This window comes from Ursus americanus, chromosome 10 (genome assembly GCF_024610735.1).
Source record: "Ursus americanus isolate L20-20 chromosome 10, mUrsAme1.1.p, whole genome shotgun sequence".
NCBI classification, from domain to species: domain Eukaryota; kingdom Metazoa; phylum Chordata; class Mammalia; order Carnivora; family Ursidae; genus Ursus; species Ursus americanus.
The window spans coordinates 75,105,461-75,111,460 of NC_142136.1; positions in this window are offsets into that span (position 1 = coordinate 75,105,461).

The following is a 6,000-nucleotide window of genomic DNA, read 5'->3' on the forward strand; positions in this document are numbered from 1 at the left end:
ATATCCATACCAGTGCTGTTTCAAGGATGTAGAGTGTAAAGTATTGTTGAGACTATCTGAACTGAGTATGTGACTGAAGGCCTCTGTATAAGCTTTTAAGATTCAGGTGGGTGAATGCTGAAATCTACTCATCTTGCAGCTGCTGAGACAAGTCTCATTTACCAGCTCCCTTACTTATTGAAACTGCTGCCTACCAATCTGCAGTAGTCTGCCTCTTTCTTCAGTCTTTCCTTGCCCTCTGTGTACAGGGACCAGTTTCAGATTTCACCTGGGAAGCTCCAGAGTTTGCCAGCCAGCATCCTATTCACTCAGGTTTATGACAATAGGATTGATGAGCATGAAACAGTTAGTATAGTCAACATGGTTGTGCTTCTCTATCTTTCCCAGATCTTGGAATCAGAATTCATGGATGACATGACCTTATTTTAAGACCATTTCTAAAAGAGGCAGGATGTGAATGAGTAGCAATGTCATGACTCTTCTCCCTCACAAACATATTCCATTTACCCCTTAAATAAATCTATAGATAAACCAATACATCTATTGGAATTAGAAACATGCTGTTTCTGTATCCCACATTTACTGGAATGTAGGTCACTATTTGGTGCAGTTGTTGTCATGAGACAGTGCTGGGGAGATGCAGGATCTGGTACATCTTGGTCAAACAGCCAGCATTTGTGCAACTCCTTATTCCAGTATATTCTCCACTCCTGCCCTCCTCCACTCTACTACCTCTTACTCACTACTGCAGCCTAGGTATTCTTCCCTGTCAATGCATTTCAGCCAAACTGTACTCTTTCAGGTCAGCTACAACTCCTATTTGCAAGAAATATAAATTCAGCTAAAATTAGCTTAAGCACAGGAAAATTTATCTATTCATACTATTGATTTATTCAGAAACACCAACTGTATGCCTGAAACAGTGTTAGGTTCTGGGGGTAGACCAGTGGACCAAGTTCCTAACTTGTATGGGGGATTCAGAAAATAAACCAATAAATATGTAGCATAATATCAGGAGATAGATAAGTTTGAGATATATATATATATATACAGAGTTTAAAAATGACTTGAGTGCTCAGAGAAGGACTCCCATTCATAGAAAAGAATCAGGGTGTTTCAGAAAATAGGACAAGAATGCAGCCCCACCTCAGAAATGAGCTGAGTATTGGATCTCAACCCAATTGAGACTTGTAGTCCTGGCTGGGCTTCTCTGCCCACATCTGCTTCATTCTCATTTCTTTCTGCAGACTATCACTGCTTCTCTAGGATACAAGCTAAAAACAGCATAGAATATAAGTTTCACATTTTAAATCTTAAATTTTGGCCACCAGGAAAGATGCCCTGCTGTTATTGTGTGACCTCCTGATTATACAGCCTGATATTGACCAATTCTAGGTTTTACGCTGAAACCACTGAGCCCTCCATTTGGCGTCCAAATTGTCTGTTATTGTAGATGGCTGAAGCTGTTTTAAGTTGGCTTAACATAATGATTTATTGTATTTTTTCAATTAAAACTAATAAAAATTGATCTGGAGTTTACCTCCTTTGGTGGTATAGTTTAGTCACAAACACAGATGCTGGAGCTATCCCTGCCTCAGCAATTACTGGCCAGGTCACTTAGGCAAGTTATTTTCCTTCTATGTCCCTCACTCTTCATAAATGGGGGAGAGGGGAGGATGACAGTAGTACCTGCCCCCATAGTATTTAGTGAGTGGGAATATGTAGAGTGCATAGCAAAGTACCTGACTGATAACAAGACTTATAAAATTTCAGGACTCCTCCTGCGTGATTTCCCATCAAATGATTCCTCCCTGTCACTGCTGATCTGTATCAAACTCAAGCTAATAACTGCCCTGACAGTTCACTGATATTATATTCAAAATTATGATTTGGGGCTAAGGAATATTTCTTCTACCTGCCCAAGAGAGATTCTAGACACTTGAGGTTAAGACAAAGACCGATAATGGATCACCCTCTGTGTAAAGTAGAGATGCAGGAATTCTCACACAAATCCCAAATTCCTCCAGACTTTTCAAAATGTGCCTGTGGTTGCTGTAAGTGCACTTTTGTTAATAAAATGTCTCTCTTCTCAAGTAGGCCATCTCTTCCCACTGACATCAAAGTTAAAGAAAGCCAGATTTGAAGAGGGTTTTATGGATGAAAAAGAAAACACAATGATACAAGGGCTCCAGAGCCAAATAGAGAATTGAGCCTGGATGCTAATAAAATATTGTTCTAAGAACTGGACAGAATGAATATTCCCCTGTCAGGGAGGTGATGAAAGGAAACAGACCAGAAGAAAGGTCTACATGGTTTTGACGTGTTTCATACCACAGACTCATAAGATAGTGCTTTGGCTGCCGGGCTCATGCCTCAAACAACTTCGCAGAGGTGCTCCCATCAGGGAGCGTCAGAACTGGGTGCTCTGTAAGCACTCCTCCAGCTCCCAGTTCTTGCTACTCACTTTCCAGACAGGGTGGGGGTTCCATTGTGTCCTTTCTGATGTTGCCTTTTAAAATAAGGCACATCTTAAGGGCAAACCAAATTATGTTGCTCATGTCTCATACTTTTCTCTGTATGCATAGTTCCAGCTGAGCAAACCGAAGCACGTGGCAGATGGTTTTGGATCAGAAAACCAAGTAAAACAAAACAAACAAACTGGTAGATGATCAAACACCCAAAGAAACTACAAAATGCTACTGAATTATTTTAAATGTACAAATATTTCCCTAGAGGAAAGTGTTATTTTTATAAAGGGATCTGTGTTTGTGTGCTGGAAGAAAAAGTATCAGGACATGTGCCTTGCTAAGGAAGAAGAAAAAATAATCTTTCTGTCACAAATTTTTAATAGGCTGAGGTCAAATGAGGAATAGTTCGTTACAAACCTGAGTGCCTTTCATTTAAATCTATGACGTTTCCTTTGGATCTTTAAACCTTTATGAAATAAAATACTTATAGGTTTAGGACTCATAAGAGAGATAATGCTGAAAGGCATTTCAAATAGTAAAAAGAAAAATATCAAGTTCTAGAAAAAGAGAATCTATAATCTAGTTATATTTGGGTTTTTTTAAGTTTTTATTTATATTCCACTTAGTTAACATTCTGTGTAATATTAGTTTTCGGTGTACAATGTCGTGATTCATCACTTCCATGTATCACCCAGTGCTCATCACAAGTGCACTCCTTAATCCCCATCACCTGTTTCCACCATCCCCTACCCATCTCCTCTCTGGTAACCATCAGTTTTTTCTGTTTAGTTAAGATTCTGTTTCTTGGTTTGCCTCTTTCTTTTTTTACTCTTTGTCCCTTTCTTTTCTTTTTTTTTAAGCTTTTATTTAAATTCCAGGTAGTTAACATACAGTATAATATTAGTTTCAGGTGTACCATTCAGTGATTCGACAATTACATACATTATATTTGCAATCATGTAACTCATGATCAATTATGAGCAGAGCTGAGGCAATGTCTGAAAATGCTTTCCTGGGGATTTTAATTCCGCTTTTCCACTTTGACACAATTGGACAATGAAGAAAAAGTATCTGTCCATAATCTTCTGTACATGTATATACAATTAACTTCACTGAAAAATAATTTACATTCGATAAAATGCACCCATTTTGAGGGTTCAGTAAAATAAATTTTGGAAGTCAATGCATACTCGTAATTACAATCTGAGCAAGGCATGAAAGAGTTACACTGCCCCAAAACTCCCTGGTGTCAACTTTTTTGTATTCAATTCCTCCCCCTTGGGCAACCACTGATCTGATTTCTCTAACTGTAAATCAGTTTTGCAGATTAGAAAAGTTCATGTATGTGGAACCCTACAGAATGTGTCTTTGTGTCTTGACTCTTTCACTCAGTATAATGTTCTTGAGGCCCATCCACATTGCTACCTGTATCTATAGTAAGTTACTATCTTATGCTGAATAATATTACTTTTCAAGTAGAGGATGGATAAATTAAGGTTTATCCATTCACCTTTTAATGAACATTTATATGGTGTCCATCCAGCCTATTATGAAGGAAGCTGCTGTAAACTTTCATGTACAATTCTTTCTGTGAACTTCTTTTCTTTTCACTTGGATAAATAAAGAAATGAGATTGTAGTCGTAAGTAACCTAAGAACTGGTAGTGCTGACCATCTTTTTTACATGCTCACTGCCATTCATATATTTTCTTTTATAAGGGTCAATTCAAATATTATTTTCCCATTTTTAATGGATTGTTTCTCTTTTTATTATTGACCATAAGAGTTCCTTGTACATGCTGAATATAAGTCATTAGTCAGGTATATGCACTGACAGTGTTTTCTTCTCGTCTTTAACTTGCCTTTTGTTCTTTCTTTTTTTGTTTTTAACAGCGTCTTTTGAAAAACAGAAGTTTTAGGTTTTACGAAGTTTAATTTACCATTCCTTTTTCTTTTGCCATTAGTACTTTTTGTGTAGTTTTACTACACAAAGGGGGCAAAGATTTTTTTTTCCTGTTTCTTTTTTTCCTAAAGGCAGTACAGCTTAAGTGTAATTTTTTTACACTTTATTATCCATTTCAAATTAAATTTTGAATGTGGTGTGAAGATGAGGTTGCAGTTCTTTTTTTTTTGAACCACATATGTTCAGTTGCTCAATATCATTTGTTGAAAATTCTATCCTTTCATAGTAAGATTAAACTGACAACTTTCTGAAAATCAATTATCATAGTTTTGAGTCTCTATTCCACCACCGCTTCATGGGACTGTAAAACAAGACACAAATGTTAGTCACATATGTAATTTTGCATTTTCTTTTTTTTCCCAGCAGCAATTTTTTTATTACGATATGTTAGTCACCATACTACTGGCCTCATTAAAAAGTAAAAATAAACAGATGAAATTAATTTTAATACAATGTTTTATTTAGCCTAATATATTCAAATTATTATTTCACCATGCAATCAATATAAAAATTGTCACAGATATTTTACATTCACTCTTTCATACGACCTTCAAAATCTGATGTGCGTTTACATTAAATGCATCTCAGTTTGGACTAGCGACGTTGCAAGTACTCAATAGCCACATGACTACAGAGTGGCAGTCATAGAATTCAAAACAAACTCTGGATTTCTGAAGTTTTATATTAAGTTTTCAAATCAAGTGACATAGATTCTCTAACATCATTCTAATTTTTCCAAATAATTTTGGCTATTTTAGGTCTTCAGCATTCTATGCAAATTTTATCATCACACGCTGCTAAAAGTTTTAATTGGCATCATGTTAAGTCTGTAGATGAAATTGGGACAAATTGCCGTCTTAACAAACGTCAGTGTTTCAAATCATGAACAAGTTACATCTCTTTACTTAACTAGATCTTTTTTTTATCTCAACAGTGTTTTGTTTTTCACTATTGAGTATTTTCACTATCACAGTTTTGTATATGTTTATTTAAATTTATTATAAAGTTTTTCATACTTTTTGAAGCTATTATGAGTAGCATTTAAAATCATATTTGTCAAATTTTTGTTACTACTGTATAAAATTAACTGATTTTTGTCATTGATCTTGTTTCCTATATCCATGCCTACCCCATTAATTCTGGAAGTTTTTTCGTAGATTTTTAGGGCTTTTATTTAGAGAATCAAGCTTTTTAAAAACAGGACTTTTTTCCCCCAATTCTTTATGCTTTCTATTTTCTTTTCTTGTTTTATTGCACTGGCGAGCATTGATAGTAAAATATTGGCTTTTCTCCTAAACTTAAAAGGAAAATATTGTGTATTTTAACTTTATGTATGATGTTTATTTCATGCATGCCCTTTATCATTTTTAGAACATTTCCTTTGATTCCTACTTTGCTGAGAATTTTGATCACAAGTGCGTGTTGAAGTTTGTATAATACCTTTCCTGCATCTGTTAGTTTGGTTATATAATTGATAGTCAATGTTGAACCAATCTTGGATTTCTGGAACAAACTTTGTTTGGCCTGGTTGTAATATTTTTTAAATATAATCCTGAATAAAATTTACTAA